The sequence below is a fragment of the Pan paniscus genome, chromosome 19 (genome assembly GCF_029289425.2).
Source record: "Pan paniscus chromosome 19, NHGRI_mPanPan1-v2.0_pri, whole genome shotgun sequence".
NCBI lineage: Eukaryota > Metazoa > Chordata > Mammalia > Primates > Hominidae > Pan > Pan paniscus.
Window position 1 is genome coordinate 80434601 of NC_073268.2, and position 17797 is coordinate 80452397.

Consider the following 17797-nt stretch of genomic DNA (forward strand, 5'->3'; position numbering starts at 1 on the left):
AAATATACATACACAAATATCCTCAAGATTTTGCACTTGATTTTCAAGGAGACACAGATATTTCTCTTCCCCCTCCCCAAGATTAAAAAACCCAGATGTACAGAATTCATTACACTCTTTTGAATAGGAGGAGTAGGGTTTTAATCCACATTCCTTTGGATGGTGAGTGCATGGTCCTAGGGCATTTGGGCAAGACAGAGACAGCATGTGAAATCTCACTCCAGGAAGAAGACAGCCTTCTGGTGCCTCGCAAAGCTTTGCCAGCAATTTTACTCCTGGAACCAAGACTGTAGTGGGAAAACGGCTGGTTACTTTCTAGACAATAAATAACCAATCTATTGAAAAACAAACTATAACTGCAAAACATACCTAAGTGCTTTATGTTAGTGAGAGAAAGAATAAGAAATAATCAAAGAACAAGAGAGAAAGACAGAAAAGAAAAATTGGTACACTAATTTATAAGCTATTAATTTGGGAGAAAAGAATCTATTTTATAAGAATTTTCCATGCTTAATGCTACTTAAAGAGTTAAAATACTTGCTTTAAGATTCTTCAAAGACCTTCCCTAAAAGGAAACACAAGATGGGTAAGGACCTCATTTTAAAGATTCACAGGAGGCTGACTCTCACCAGTGTCTGGACCTGCCCAGTGACAGTCCCCAAGCATAGCCACTGTTTTCTAAGCAGTGTCATCTGCTGAATGCTGAAGGGATCACTGGATAACCAGTCCATATTAAATAAATGCAGGTATAGCCTATTTTATAAGCCTTTTATCAGGCCTCAAAGAATTTGGCTTGAAATCATCCCAGTGATTAGACGAGGGTTCCCATGCCAGATGGTAGGATTCCTGCTTGTCTGTCAGGGACCCTCCCTCCCTTAGCAGTAGCATCACACTTGAAAAGATGTCCCTGTGTACCCACATTGACAGACAGAAATAAGAACTAAAGGGCTGGCCAGGCAGGGCTCACCCCTGTAATCCCAGCACTTTAGGAGGCCAAGGAGGGTGGATTGCTGGAGGTCAGGAGTTCAAGATGAGCCTGGCCAACATGGTGAAACCCCATCTCTACTAAAAATACAAAAATTTACCAGGCCTGGTGGTGCATGCCTGTAATCCCAGCTACTTAGGAGGCTGAGGAAGGAGGATCACTTGAACCCAGGAGGCGGAGGTTGCAGTGAGCCGAGATTACGCCACTGCACTTGAGACTGGGCAACAGAACAAGACTTTGTCTCAAAGAAAAAAAAAAAAAAGGAAAAAACATAAAGGGCTGACCCCAGGTACCTGCCCCCTTACCTACTGTTTACTGCTGTAAGAACAGGAAACCAAAACCTCTCATTCCAACTTTAAATACTGACTTAAGCACTTGTATAAATGAGCTCCTAAAACAGAAAAACATCGTTCAAAAAAATTCCTTTTTTCCTTAGCTTGAATAAAGCACCCATCTCACTCAACGTTAACCAATCGACAATACAGCCTGCTTTGTGCTTACTTAGCAGTGTGTAGGGTGAGAGGCTAGGACACTCCACTGGAGCACTGTGGGAAGGAGCTCAGGAGGAGCTGGAAGGCAGTTCTGAGAGGGAAAACGGAGGCTAATGGTTCAGTTCTGTGACAGATCCCACAAAATGGCTAAAATGCTTACAGACCATAAGAAAGCTAAGTTTTAGAAATAGTGAAATTTGCAATTTCTGGAAGGCTTCTTTGGAGCTGTGGGTCAACATATATATATATATTAAATTTGTTTTTAATTGTATTTTTTGAGATTAACACTTTGGCATTAAAAAATCATACAGACTTCTGGAAGGATCTCTTAACCATCCACCCCAGAAAATTCTGGGCCCTGCACTTGCTACACTTGCTGCCAAAACAACTCTATCATCTAACTGAAAAACTAAACTCAAGATGTGTTTTTTCTCTTCCCTAAGATTTTAGTACCTCCTGAAATAAAATTCACTTCAGGCTATTAGGCCTCCTCTGAACAATGATCACAGTCAGCCTTAAGACAAAAGCTAGGCTGACCAAATGAGTTTGGTTTCTGGCTCAGAGCATGATCAATAGCCATTTCTGCTGGGAGTTTTAGCCTTAAAAAAAAATTAATGTTCCTGCTTCACTATTAACCTACCCCATCAGGATCGAATACCACTCACCGTATCCCCACAGACATTAGCCTACCCTGGGAAATTAAAACAAAAGCAATTCCTTTCCCACGGGTTTTCAGCTACTGACTTATTTTCCATTTCGATCTTGCCCCTGAACTTAGCCAGGCAAAGAGGCTCAATTCCTGAGGGCAGCTCCTGCTAGGCTTCCTACAGCAGTTTCTGCTCCTAACTGTAGGTGAGGTGGATAGGAAACTGGGATGGCCACATCAGATCAGCCACTGTCAGGGACTAACCGTCAAGCAGTCACTTCTAACACACATCCAGGCACTGAGGATACCAAGATGGCTCCTGCTCCAGGTTAAGTGGGAGCATTTCCATCATTTTTATCAAAGGAAACAATAATAGAAGGTAGGAAATGCTCAGCCGTTAGTGAGCAACTTTAGTGAGCAGGTGCCAGCCTGCCTGCCTGAACAAGAGCTCTGTGCTTACTTCCCAGCCTCAGTCACAAGCTCCCTTGCCCTCTGGATGGCTTTTCCTCATTTGTCATCATTAAGTCCAACACACACACTTCCCTCTACCTGCTCTCAGATGTAAAATTATCAGCAAGGTAGGGTTAGAGTTTACTGCATGGTCCACTTGTAATAGACTTCACCTTATACAAACATCTGCATGGTCTACTACACCTGCCGGAGGCCTACTTTAAAATCTGTCTATGGAAAATAACACTGTTGTCTCGGTCTGGCAGGCAGCATCCTACAACAACATAACTTGCTCCCCTCTCACTTTTTTATTTTTTTTATTTTTGACAGGGTCTCGCTCTGTTGCCTGGGCTAGAGTGCAGTGGCACCATCTTGGCTCACTGTAACCTCTGCCTCCCAAGCTCAAGCAATCCCCCCACCTCAGCCTCCTAAGTAGCAGAGACCACAGGTGCATGTCACCATGCCCAGCTAATTTTTGTTTTTGTTTTTTATTTTGTAGAGACAGGGTTTCACCATGTTGCCCAGGCTGGTCTTGAACTCCTGAACTCAAGGGATCCACCTGCCTCAGCCTCCCAAAGTGCTGGATTACAGGTGTGAGCCACCAGGCCCAGATTTCCCCTTTCCATCATAAAAGGAAATGCTTTCCACCAGGTTTCCATGATCAGGGCACACAGAGTAAATTACTTACAGGATTTTCCTTTGGGGCTAGGTGCACCCCATAGTACTTTGCTCTAACTCCAATCCTAACAACCACCAGATGGTATTTGCCTGCCTGTGCTGTTAAGGTTTCCAGCACATGGGGCATGAGCTGTTCACGCTCAGGCATGAGCTTACAGATACCAGAGCCCCTCCCTTAATGGTGTTCCCAATCAGCTTTGGTGCTGGTTTCCACTAGAGAGTTCCGAGGCACCACTTTGGTACCTAGAATGCTACTAAGTCACACAGGTCTCCTCATTATCCGATTCTGTGATTTTCCTGTAGCCTTTTCTCTAATTACTATACATTAATACAAATTTCTAATTAATATAAAGCTTAAAGCCTTCTTAACTTGCAGTCTCCCAGAAAACGCATCACTCTAGTCTTCACAAAACATCTTCTCTCTGGTTACCGGAGGTGCTGATCTGGGGAACCAGTCCCTTCCTTCCAAAAGAACATTATCTCGGCATCAAGTCCTTCGATTTCCTATTCATAACTTCAAAGTTCCCGGGGAAGACCCAGGTTTCTCCTTTTTCCTTATGACATGTCAGGTGGACCTGATGAGCACTGGCAGGCTCCCCCACTCATCTGGAAGTAGCCCTCAGGAAGAGAGAGAAGGCGGAAGCCTCCCCATCTGCAGGGTCAGTTCTAAACACAACTGCCCAGCTTCTTTCCAACAGGGAATCCAGCAACAGCAGGAAGCCTCCCCTGCACAAGGTACAACCAGAATTCCCTCTTATTACTGCCTAGAGCCCTCTTTAGTGTCCACCAGGTAGTACCAGGGTCTACTCAGAAACACTTGGCAAACACCCCCCACAGGCAAAGTATTCTAGTTTGCTGATGGCAGTGAGGGAGGTCAGAGGGAGGAGAAAGGTGCAAATATGAGCAGGGCAGAATGCCTACCCTCTAGGAAGAGAGGAAGACTACTGCACCCCTGGCTGTGGGCTGTATATGGAATACTCCAACCTTAAGGTCTCAAAATGGAGCCTCATGTCAGTGCCTCCTGAGGCTGGGTGCAGAAAACCCATCCAGACAAGAGGATCAGCCTCAAATCCCATCCTTGCAACATGATGGGCAAATGCCTTTCAAGTCTGGGACAAGGGCATGGAACATGCTTTCTCAGAACATGTTTTTGTAGGATGCTCCAAACCCTCTGTACAGTTTTCATGATAGACCCCTGTGAACTCTTTCCCCCCATTTCCCTTCCTGGGTTATTCTCTAAAAACTACTTAACCTCTCCAATAAATCCAAGTTGTTTTTGTCTGTTTTTGAGGTGTCACCCAGGCTGGAGTGCAGTGGCACAATGATGGCTCACTGCAGCCTGGACCTCCCAGGCTCAAGCAATCCTCCCACCTCAGCACCCTGAGTAGGACTACAGGTGCACACCACCATGCCTAATTTTTAAATTTTTTGTAAAGAATTTAAAGATGGGGAGGTCTCCCTATGTTGCCCAGGCTGGTCTTGAATCCTGGGCTCAAGCAATCCTCCTACCCTAGCCTCCCAAAGTGCTGGGATTACAGGCATGACCCACTGTGCTCAGCCATATAACCAAGTTTTAAAGAGAAGTCCTCAAGTTGAGTTTCCCTTGTTTTGTAATGTGGCTTGCATTCTTTCATTCATTCACCCCGAGAATATTTAAGCAGCATGTCTAATGGGTCAGATACGAAGCTAGGTACTGGGTATATAACGCAGAGCAAAATAAACAAGGTCCCTGCCTTCTTGGAAGAAGAGGAAAAGCAGGTATCTACAACAGAATATATAGTAACAAACTGTGATGAGTGCTACAAAGGACAAGAGAAAATGGGGGTGGGGGTGAGGTAGAGAGTAGAGCTGTTTCCTGCAGAGGGTTCAGCTCCTAAAAAGTCTAGCTCCCTTCCAACTGGGAAGAGAAAGGTGGCCAGTGTGCCTGGAATACAATAAACCAGGAGAGACACAGAGGCCCAGGCTGGAGAAGGCAGGAGGGGCTAGATCACACAGCACCTAAACATGTTCGGAATGTAGATTTTATCCCACAGGCAACAAAGAAACATTCAGAGAGTTTGAGCAAGGATGTGACATGATGATGTTAGAATTATTTATTATTTATTTGAGACAGGGTCTCTGTCACCCAGGCTGGATGCAGTGGTGTGATCACAGATCACTGCAGCCTCAACCTCCTAGGTTCAAACAATCCTCCCACCTCAGTCTCCCGAGTAATTGGGACCACAGGCACAGGCCACCAAACCCAGCTAATTTTAATTTTTCTTTCTTTCTTTCTTTCTTTCTTTCTTTTTTTTTTTGTAGACAGGGTCTCACTATGTTGCCCAGGCTGGTGTCGAACTCCTGGGCTCAGGCAATCCTCCCACCTCAGCCTCCCCAAGTGTTGAGATTACAGGTGTGAGCCACCATGCCCGGCTATGATAGGAATTTTTTAAAGACCACTCAGACTGCTGGGTGGTGAAGAGATTAGAAAGGAGTAGAGGTAGATGAGGGCAGGTCAGTGAGAGGCTGCTGGAGTATTCCAAGCAAAAAGATGGTTGTTTGCACCAAACTAGAACAGTGGCAGAGAAGCTTCAGAGAAAAGAACCATCCAAGAGTCGTTTATAAGATAAAAATCAGCAGTATTTGGTGCAGGACTAGATAAGGGCGAAAGGAGGGAGGTCGAGCTTGCATTCATAGTGAGGAGAAATGTCAATTACCTCTGGCAGAAAGCACAGGCTGAACAAACTCTGCAGCTCACTGGCACTGCACTTCCCTCGGCACCTATTTTTCAGAATTTCTAGAAAAATTTCAAGCCCATCTCTTATTTACTCCTAAATCTATTCCTGAAACTGTCATCCATTTTTAACACATTTATCAAGCATCTACGATGCTCTGGGGATAGAGAGGTGACCAGCAGCTCATGCTCTCTGCGTCTGTCTTCTTTGAGCCCCTGGGTGTTGCCTAGAGGCAGCCTCTAAACCCTCCTGGCAGCAAACACAACTCCCAAAGCTGGGGCTCATCGTACCTTCTGAAACCTTCATACAAGCCACTTAACAGATGCCTCTCTACCTCTTAGAGACATTCCGCAATGCAACAAGCAGCTTGAGTTCTTTTCACTCAGAGATTCACTCCTCATTTCATAATATTCTGAGCCCCAGGAGACAACATAGCATCAAATCAAAACTCCCCAGGTCTTTGAGCCTTGCTCTTAAAGGAAGATCATGAGTCCCACCAGGCAGTTCTTCCTTCTACTACATAATCAAACTCCTTTTCTCTAAAATGTACTGAGTTTGGAACCTACATGCGACTTGTGCCCTTTGATTTGTTGCCCAGATTAGTTTGTGCTGGGTTCTATCCTATCACCAGGAATGGTGGTTTAATAAACCCTGGAGCTATACTGTCCAATATGGGCACATGGAACTATTTAAATTAAAATTAAAGCTTCGGTTTCAGCTTAATTAAAATTAAAGCTTCCAATTCTCAGTTGCACTAACCACCTTTCAAATGTTTAATGGTCTGTTGTACCATGATGCACAGAGGCACTGCTACAGGGTTGTTTGCATGTTTGATGTGAATTTCCCCTTTAAAAAATAAAAATGAAATTCAACATATAGAAACTTTCGACATATTAACTTGTGTCCTGTTTCATGCTACAAGTGAATACTATAAATTGAACTTAAAGTAACATATGCCACTAAAATACTGCTTCTTAATCAGTTTCACAGTTTGGGCTTTGTGTAAAATTCATTTGCTAAGAATGTTTGAAAATAAGCTGTGACTTCATCATGGGCTCATAATTTTATGAGCCACTGTGGACAAACACTGTCCTTTTTTGTTTGTTTGATTTTTAGATACAGGGTCTTATTCTGTCACCAAGGCTGTGGTGCAGTGGTGCCATCATGGCTCACAGCAGCCTTGAATTCCTGGGCTCAAGCAATCCTCCTCCCAGCTCAGCCTGCCAAGTAGCTAGGACTACAGGTGTGTGTCACTGCGTCTGGCTTTTTTTTTTTTTTTTGTAGAGGCAGGGTCTCACTATGTTGCCTAGGCTGGTCTCAAACTCTTGGCCTCAAGTGATCCTCCACTTCGGTCTCCCAAAGTGCTGGGATTGCAGGCATAAGCCACAGCACCTGGCCTTTAAAAAAAAAAAAAATGTACCTTGCACACTGCCCAGTACAGTTGCTACTTAGTAAATACATAGACTAACTGGTCATCTTGGAAGCACTCTTAATTTTATATGCCTACTTCTCATAGACAAGTCTACAAGAGGTTTCCACTAAATGTTCATTTCAGATTCTGAATTTCAACTACCTAACACCAGCCCTATAATTATGCAGTGTGCAGGCATTTTTTTCTCTAGAATATCTACCAAGTGATTTTATAGTCCAAAGACACATTTATACTGTGACAGAAAATCCACCAACAATGCTTCATTGTGGAACTATCTTGGAACAAGATTAGCAAAAGTTGATAATTATCAAAATTGAGTAATAGATGCCTGATATCCATTATATTATTCTTCACTTTTGTGTATGTTTTTTAAAAGTCCAGAGCAAAAGATATTTTGAAAAACTTAGTCAATTATATACAAATTTGATGAGGCCTCACACATACTTTACAAGATAATTATAACTTTAATATGGCTGGGTTCATAGCACTTTATTGACTATCCCAAGCCAGTGACCTGTTTCATGAAGTCCTCTCCTTGTATGGTCCTGAGGCGTGGTTGTTCCTTTGAATGGGGAAACATCATCAAATCTCGCTGGAGATGGGGTTCAGGCAGGTTTTGCACACAGCAACTCCGAGTTGTCATGTTTGACCACCTGGCTGTAAGGCCAGTAGTCTCTGTCTCCTCTTATCAGGAAAAAAGGTGAAAGATCTGCCCGCATCCAAACACTAAAGCAAACAACTGCAGGCAAGAGCAGAGGAACAGCTGCTTCCGGTCCACCTTGCTCCACACTCAGGACTGCACCCACTGCAGAGATGCCTACAGGTAGGGCCAAGTCTCCCAGGTACGGGTGCTGAATGCTTAGCACACCACAGAAAGTCCAACATAATCTACCTTAGAATGCCTCCATGGATACACCTACTCAGCTGTCTTAGTTTTACCTTCTGCCCTATGGTTACGCTACACATGGAATCATGGGAAATGCTGACTAGGAAGAGAAGCTCATCCACTCGAAATCAAGTTCCCCACAGCCCTGAGAGTCAGCAAACCCTACCCACAGTCCTTTCTGTACATGCCAGGCATGGCTCTCAAGGCTCATTCAACCCTCATAGCATCTTGGAGGTGGGAAAGTGAGGCAAAAGAGGTTAAGAAACTTCCCGAGGCCCCTTGAGCAGTGTCTGGCTCCCAAGCTTCTGCTCTCCCTGCTACACTATGCTGCCTTGTGACATGTCCTCTGCAGACTGGCACCTTCTGAGCCTGCCCTTCCCATATTCCCCTCTCTGTCCCTCTGCACAGCAGCCAGACATCCACGTTGCTCTCTCTCTTGAAATGCTCTGCCCAAGACCCCCAGTTGCTGGTTTCTTCCTTTTCTTTCTTTCTTGGTGCCCTGTTCTTTTCCTTCAGAGGAAGGAGATTTTACACATATTACAATCCAGTATATATGATGCATATGTCTATTGACTTGTTTGTTGTCTAGACTAGATAATGTGCTTTGTGCAGGAAGGAACCACATCTGTTTTGCTCCCCATCAGATTTCCAATGCCAAGCACAATGCTTGGCCATGGTAGATGCTCAAATACTTGCTGAATGACGATCACTGTTCAGTCAATCCTTTCAGTAAAAAGATTTTTAAATTCTCTATTTCGAGCCTAAAATAATAAATATAACCATCTATAAGAATACAGCCCAAAAGACAGCATGAGGTCCAAGAAAGGACTGAAAATTGAATAAGAAAACAAGCCAGCTTATGTCAGCTTTGAACAGCAAGAGAAATGAAACTTATAAAATGCATATTGGGATTCTGAAAGGTTATTTGCAGGAGCAATCCAACGGGTAGGTTTTAATCTCAGATCCTAAATAAGCTTATGACTGAAGCCAGCTCCTCTTGCCCAGTGCTGCTTTCAACTGTTAGAATAAGCTGGGGAGGCACTTAATGTGTTTGTTGCAATAATCTTCTTAGGGAAAAGCCCTTAGAACCAATATTCCAGGCAAATCCAGCAGACAAAGGTTACCTGGTTGTTTCAAAGCCCACCCACATTTCCCATTCTCCCAGCTTCCACACAGAAAGGTTAGATTCTTCTCTCAATAGTCCCATTTATGCTCACAGTGACCTGGCACATGGCTTTTGTTCACCAAAGAAAAGCCTTTCCTTTCAAGGACTTGAGTCTTCTGCAATAAGAGTTAATTCTTTAAGTTTAACGAAGTTCTCCCAATACAAGTAGTCCCCACTTATCTGCAGTTTCCGTCACCCATAGCCAACCAAGTTCTGAAAATATCAAATGGAAAACCGCAGAAATAGACAATTCGCAAGTTTTAAACTGCACGCCATTCTGGGTAGTGTGATGAAATTTCTCACTGTCCAATCCCATCCTGCCCAGGATGTGAATCCTCCCTTTGTCCAGCGGATCCACGCCGTAGGCGCGACCTACTCATTAGTCACCTTTAGCTGTCTCAGTTATCAGATCAACTGTCACCATATTACAGTTCTTGTGTTCAAGTAACCCTTATTTTACTTAATAATAGCCCCAACGCACAAGATTAATGACGCTGGCAATTTGGATACGCCAAAGTGAAGCTGTAAAGTGCTTCCTTTAAGTGAAAAAGTCAAACTTCACAACTTAGGAAAGGAAAAAATCTTGTACTGAGGTTGCTAAGATCTATGTTAAGAACGAATCTTCTATCTCCGAAAATTGTGAACAATATGTGGTTGTTATAACCGTTCTTTTTTTTTTTTTTTTTTGAGATGGAGTCTCGCTCTGTCGCCCAGGCTGGAATGCAATGGTGCAATCTTGGCTCACTGCAACCTCCACCTCCTGGGCTCAAGCGATTCTCCTGCCTCAGCCTCCTGAGTAGCTGGAACTACAGGTGCACACCACCACACCTGGCTAATTTTTTGTATTTTGGTAGAGATGGGGTTTCACCGTGTTGCCCAGGCTGGTCTGGAACTCCTGAGCTCAGGCAATCTGCCCACCTCAGCCTCCCAAAATGCTGGGATTACAGGTGTGAGCCACCGCACCTGGCCCAACTGTTCTATTTTATTAGTTATATTGTTAATCTCTTACTGTGTCTAATTTATAAATTAAACTTTATTATAGGTATACATGCATAGGAAAAAAACGTGGTGTATATACGGTTCAGCACTATCCATGGTTTCAGGCATCCACTGGGGAGCAATATAAGCCAGTATTCTAGGCCCAGCTATCAGTCCTTGACCTTGCTGTGTAATCTTGGAAAGTTATTTAACCTTTCTGAGCCTCAGTTTTCTCATCTTAAAATAAGATTGATAATAGTATCTACTATTCATAGGGTGGTATAAAGTTTAAAGGTAGGAACAGTGCCTGGCACACGATTCCCCGTAAATGATAGTTACTCACATTGTTATCACCTGCGTATTGTTTTGTTTTTCAAAGCACTATCACAAACACCTGAGACTTCAAAAGTCCTGAATACAATCATTTTCTTTCAATCGTTTAATTTCTCAGATTCTTAGAATCATAAACTCATGTAATCTATGAGACTGCTGGCAGTAGGGGATGGCACTAAGAAATCAACTCTTCATTTTGGAAGAGAGACTTTTTTTTTTAAACAGAGTCTCACTCTGTCACCCAGGCTGGAGTGCAGTGGTGCGATCTCGGCTCACTGCAACCTCTACCTCCCAGGTTCAAGCGATTCTCCTGATTCAGTCCCAAGTAGCTGGGACTACAGGCATGTGCCACCATGCCTGGCTAATTTTTGTATTTTTAATAGAGCCAGGTTTTCACCATGTTGGTCAGGCTGGTCTTGAACTCCTGACCTCAGGTGATCCGCCTCCCAAAGTGCTGGGATTACAGGCATGAGCCACCGCGCCCTGTCCTGGAAGAGAGACTTTTAAAAGTCCAAATTAGTGAAGTGACGCGCAGCTGGTATCCTGCCTTGCTGCCCAGTGCAATTTTGGGTGATCCACGCAGCCATTGGGAAATATGTTTCTAATGGTGAAGCAGGGATGACAGGTGAAACTGTCAGGACTGTAGCCTCCTGACTCCAAGTCTAGTGTTCTCTCCACCCCACCAATGCCAGTCAAGGGCTTCTGAACTTTCATGACCTCCTAGCATCCCTCTCATTAATGGTGCTTCATGGACATTTCACGCAGTGTAATTAAGCATTATAAAGAGTTTGGAAAGGAGCAACACAAAATCTTGTATAACCTATGAGTTGCTTTAAAACTCACATGTAAGAATATTCACAACAGCATGGGCTTCCAGTCTTCTTATTACAATATTTACTTTAAACTTGGGATTTAAAGTTGACAAAGACCTTAATGAATAGGAAGACAAAGGGAGCTGTCTGTCCATGGCTCGTTAGCTCCTGAAGTTAATGTTTCTCACAGGGACAAGAGTCAGCCAAAGGATAGTGCTCTAGGCAAATTGGAAAATGTTCCTCCAGCCACAAATCATGGATTATTGCCTGGGCGTTGAGTGGCAAATCTTACGAGATGCTTCCCAGCTTTTCCCAGTTAACCATTCATCCTATCAGTGGACAGCATGACCTGTTATTGGGTGCTCACTAGAACCAGGGACATAAGTGATCTCATTTAATTCTTACAACTACCTATAAATAATATACTACCCTAGTTCATCTAAGACCATTGACTATAAGACACACTGTTATTTTATGTGCCAAAAAAGGAAGCCACTGCTGACTACAAGTCTAAGACCCCATACATTACAAGATGCTTTTTTCCCCCAGGAATGTTAACATTACATAAATTACACTGTCTTAGCATTGTTGAAATGGGAATATTTTCCCACTTTACAAAGAAACTGAGGTACACAGAAAGAGAAGTAATTTACCCTTAAGGTCACAGAGCTGGTAAGCAGAGCACAAGGATACAGACCCAGTCAGTCCAGTCACCTTTTCATGGCAGTAAAAGATTTCCCAACAGCCTCGTGAATTACTCAAAACTGCACTTGGCAGAGAGACAGACATCGGCTAACTCTGGCTCCAGCAGGAGCACAGGAGGTCATTAGTGCAGCAATTCTCTGAACATCTCTGAACCTGACCACTCTGAACATGTCCACTCAAGAGGACACTGCAAGAGACATCTCTAATAAACTGCCATTTCTCTCCAGGGAAAAACAACGTGGTACAATGGAAAAAGTGTGTTTTGTTTGCTTGGACACGGGGTCTTACTCTGTTATCCAGGATGGTCTCAAACCCTTGGCCTCAAGTAATCCTCTTGCCTTGGCCTCCCAAGGTACTGGGATTACAAGATGTGAGCCACTGTGCCTGGCCCAAAAAAGCACGTTTTTTGAATCAATGTCCTAGACTGACATTCTTGCTCCACCATCTAACCAGCTTGTCACCTTGGGCAAGTTACTACTTTGCTCTGAGCCTCGGTTTCCTCTTCTGTAAAATGAGGCTATCACACCTCCCTTAGAGGGCTGCTCTAGGACTGGAGAGGATATATACATAAGGGGCAGAAAACAGTACCTGGCTGAGTTGGAACTCAACACTGCTCTCTTTTCTATACTAGTCTTCTGCCTTGGGACAGAATCAAAGAATAAGCATTCCCTGTGACCTCAGCAATTCCCAAGGAGACCTTCAGGAGATAAGGATCAGACAGAAGAAAGCAGACCCTGAGGGATATTCAGGCAAAGAAAATGAACTAGAAACACCTAGAGGACAAGAGACAGTGTGTGTTTAATGAACTTCCTAACTCTGAATGAATGAATTGACAAATGGAAAAAAAGAAAGAACACGCGCTTTCCATCAAAAGATACCAGTCAACAGACGTGAGGATTAATATAATTTTATATTGAACCTGACACAGAAAACTGGTCTTTGAAGATTCACTTTGATACTGAAAGTAATCTACAGTGAGGAGAATTTCCCCATTGCTCTGTTCTCATATTAAGTAATAAACTGTGCAGTTCTCCCCTCTCTTTCCTCAAGGGATTCAGAAAACCTTCCAGAAAACAGAAGCATTTGACTTGAAGGAAAGGCAACTAATATGGCATATAGAAACAAACTCTTCATCCTTTAAAAACAAAAAAACCCTCCATCATTTCTATAATGTCTAGCAGTTTCTGGCATACAGCAAAATTATTATTATTTTAATAAATAATTTCTTTTTTAACTCCAGGCAACTGCTTATTGTCCAAAACATGCTACGTATTTATTCTATCGAAAAGCCTAATCTTTCCTGCTTCTTCTCCAGAAGCATTCTAACATAACCTCTAATAATGAACATTATGTTTGGTATATGCTGTGTCTAATCTTCTCTCACGATGACATAACTTGCTCTTCAAACCTCCAACAATCAGCCCAAACCAAACTCCTGAATTTTTCCTCCCTCCTCGTCTGTCCCAGCCCCTCGGTTGCTTGTCAGTAGACTCAATTACCACCATCTTCTGATCTGAATCAATTTGTTAATCTCCTTCCTCTCAGGCACAGTGCCTTTTACTGGAGATAAACATGCAAGCAAGTTCAGTTCACCCAGAGCCCTCCACATCCTCTCCCTCCAAGCCTTCACACTCCCAAAGGGGCCCAGAAAAAAAAGAAAGAAATGATATGGCAAAATCCCACTCTATCCACATCACCTCAGGGGGCTTGTTTACCATAACTTTAGACCAACTACCATTTTTGGGGAGAATCTGAAAGAATATTGTTTATGGGCTAGGTAAGAGCTAACAGAAATGGCAGCTTAATTCTTCCAATATGAGACAAGCGTCTCTGTGTGACCCAGCTCTAAAACTCACAAACCTAGACTCCTCAACTCCCCATACTCCAGAGTTCAAGGATAACCTGCCCTCCATTTTTCCTTATTGTTTTCCATATAAAAGTCACTCGTTGTTTCCCCTCCAGCTTACACCTGGCTCCTGAAATGACTCCTCTGAATCCTCTGAGAATCCTCAAAACATGTAAAAGGCTCATTCCTTTTAATGCATGTGCAGAGCGGTGATGGTGTGAAGACGCTGGCACTTCAAACGTGAATGTGGCACGAGCCCTGCCCTCAAGGAGCCCACAATTTTCCCTCAACTCTAAAAAAGGATGTCCTCCCTGGGCAGTGTCTGTAAAACACAGTGACAAAGTACTTCATAGCTCTGGAGAAAGAGCGAGGGTGGAAACAGACTTTGCCCTTACATCTGACGCCCAGTAACCATAACAACCGATGGTTTAAGTAACTATCAACCCACTGAGGGGCTAAGTTTTCCAAAAATCGTTTTCAAAAGGGGAAGACTCCCCTGCACCAACTCCCATGGCAGCCGTACGCTCTAGGCAGCGTGTGGTGCAATGTGGCCAGCCGTTCCCCGCCTTCTCCGGTCCCACCGTATGGTTTCCGTGCTCAGCAGCCAGCAGCGACGGCGTCCACGGCCACACCGCCTCCCCGCAAGGCACCTGGCGCTAGGCCTCAGCCCAATGTCACTTGTTAACCTTCCGATCCCCCGGATTTCGGCACGCCGCCGCCTCCCTGCTAAAGCACACAAACCACCCCACCGCCACCCGCGTTCTCCAGGAGTTGGAGAAAAACCACCGGGGCGCATACAACCTCTGACAGATTCGAGTAAAAGTAACTGCGGTTCTCGACTTTCAAGCATTTCGCCTCGCCGGTGAGGGGGGCGGCAGGAACCCGGGGCCCCATTCATAAAATTGCAAGCCGTTTTCCTCTAGTTTGCGCGTGACGGTGCCTCCCTGCCCGGGGCCGGGGACCGCAGGCTGAGGGGACCGGGCCGGCAGCTCCTCCCGCCGGAGTCGAGCCCGAGCCATCCGGCGGGGCCCCGAAGGAAGGGATTGCCCGGGGGCGTCGCGGGTGGGCGTCCCCTTCAATACCCGAACCATGACAGCGGGGTGGGGGGCCGAGCCCCGCCACGCCAAGGGCCGCCGGACCCGACCGGTACTCTGAAGCCCGCGGGGTCGATCCGCGCCCAGCCCGGGCCTTATCCGCGGGGCGCTCCCTCCACCGCCCCCGCCTGGCCCCGAGACTGCTCACCCAAGATCCGCTGGCTGCCTCATTGTACTATGCCGGCGCCCGTGCTCCCGGCCGCGCGACTCCGGCTTCGGCTGGGGCACCGGCCGCGGTCCTGCCGCCCTGCCGCCCGCCCGCCCCCGGGCACACGCCGCCCCGCCCCGCCGGCGGACCCGCCCCGCGCCCGCGGCCGCCGCCGCCAACCAGAGGGCGCGGGGGCGGAGCAAACGGCACGCCAGGCCCAACCAATCCAGTTCTACCGCGCGCCGAGGTGAGGCCGCGGAAATGGGGGAGCGATTTGTCAGGTCTGTTAAAGGGGCCACCGCCCTTGGAGCTAGGGAGAGGAGTGGTGGGGAGGGTTACCTGGAAGAGCCCCAGGTGAGGGGGACAAAAGCTTCACTCTCCCAACGGGGCTGCACACTGTCCCCAGCTCTTTGCACTTCTTAATTTCCTCTTCCTGCAGTCTAGCAGCAACAAGTGCCCTTGAGACGAGGGCTGGGGGTTGAGGTGGGGTGACTGAGGCGCGGAGAACCAGGGGTATCCCCCTGGGCAAATTCACTCGATTTGCATTTTAGAGGGCCATCAGACATATCTATCCCCATCCAACTGCAGACGTTGATTTAAAAAGGCAAATTCCCAGTTTCCCCCATTATGTACTTCCCCCACCTGACTACCACACTACCACATCCTATCCTGAACTAACTCTGTTACTAGTTTTTTTGTTTGAGACGGAGTCTCGCTCTGTCGCCAGGCTGGAGTGCAGTGCCGTCATCTGGGCTCACTGCAACCTCCGCCTCCTGGGTTAAAGCGATTCTCCTGCCTCAGCCTCCCGAGTAGCTGGGATTACAGGCGCGTGCCACCACGCCCAGCTAATTTTTGTATTTTTAGTAGAGACGGGGTTTCACCATGTTGGCCAGGATGGTCTCGGTCTCTTGACCTCGTGATCCGCCGGACCCAGCCTCCCAAAGTACTGGGATTACAGGCGTGAGCCACCGCGCCTGGCCACGAGTTCTTAGAGCTTAGAACTTATATAGTATTAACTACTCATTTTTAGAGAGGCAATATCTGAGGCTCAGAGAGGTAAAGTGACTTCTCGAGGTAATTTCTCACTTAGAATGAGCTTCCTGGGATAGCAATGCCCATTGTGCATTTATCTTCTGCGAACCTGGGTTGGCTGGCAGAAGCACTGGCACATAGGGAGAGTTCCCCCTTCCCCTGTAGTCCTTGCCCCTCTGCACTTCCCACCCACCACAAGAAAGGACCAAGGCAACAAACAGATGTGTCAGTGTGTCTCCTGCATTAGTGGGTCCCAAACGTCAGATCTTCAACGTCAGATCATCCTGGAGGGTTTTAACATGAAGATCTCTAAGTCCCACCCCAGAACCTGTAATTCAGTAAGTCTGGGATGGCCTTCGACACCCCTCCCTCCAGGTGATTCTAATGCAAGTGGTACAAGGACCACACTCAGGTGCATATTTTGAGTCTATCATAGTCATGAAATTCAAATTCAACTGGCAAAATGAAAGCCAAACTCCTTTCATCCTCAGAATTAGTAATATGGTTGGGAGACTTGCTAGTAAGGGAGGAGGTCACCTACTAAGACACTCATAACAGAATAAGTCATGCCAAGAACTGAGTGTAGAAGGGCACTGGACCCAGATGAAACAACAGCTGAAAGTTTGAAATCCTCAAGCAGGAAGAAGATTTGATGCCTCAAGCAGAGGGAAGCCAGGCTAGTTCTCTGACCCGTGAGACAGTGCATAAATGTCTTAATGGCAGACACACTCCGGCTCACCACCAGGCCCAGTCATGATCCCAGAAGAATGCCCTGCTACTCTGGTGCCTCATTCCAATGCCAGCAAGCCCTGCCTACCCTCCTGGCAACATTCCTCTCCCCTTCCTAGTATCCCAGACACCTGCCTGACCCAGAAGTCATTGTCCTCAGACTTGGAGGTCAGCCCTCGCCCACTAGATCTTGCAGGTCAGCTGCCTCCCACACAGATCTCAGGCTCTTGGAATGGCCTCCATACGATAACCCTGTTTGTGCTGTGATTTCTGATGGATGTTGTGTTGCCAGGGACAACTCTGCACAAGGATTGATCAGCCTCATGAGAATGCAGTCTCTGGGCTGCAGGCATTACTGCCTGGGATCACCACTTGCTTCTATTGCCCTTCCCAAAGGAAAAATAATTCATGTCCCAACAGGAGAGGTTTCCAGTTGTGGTTATCTGGAAATGTGCAACAAAGGCAGTTACCAATGGAGACACAGACTGAAGCTCTCCTTGGCCACATCTTCAGCCCCCTGCCTCAGGGAGAGAGAGAGAGAAAGGGTAGGGGCCCTGGAGCTGCCCTTTGCAAAGGTCCTTGGAAGCTGGCAATGTGCCTCTCAGAGTGCCCACCAACCTCCTTTCCCTACCAAGCTCCACGTAAGCGTTAAATTAATTAATACACTACCAAC

At 46.0% G+C, this 17797-nt stretch overlaps 1 protein-coding gene across 3 annotated transcripts in view; it reads right to left on the minus strand.

Annotated features, from left to right (window-relative positions):
- Positions 1–15500, minus strand: part of TEX2 (testis expressed 2) — a 118542-nt gene extending 103042 nt beyond the window's left edge. For 2 of the 3 annotated variants that reach the window (XM_034942724.3, XM_034942723.3), the window contains exon 1: positions 15364–15500. The gene's annotated coding sequence lies outside the window, so the exon portion shown is untranslated. Of the gene's footprint in view, positions 1–14922; positions 15323–15363 lie in introns of those variants that run through there. The other variant, XM_055102145.2, reaches the window with a different exon arrangement.
- Between the last annotated feature and the right edge of the window lie 2297 nt (positions 15501–17797).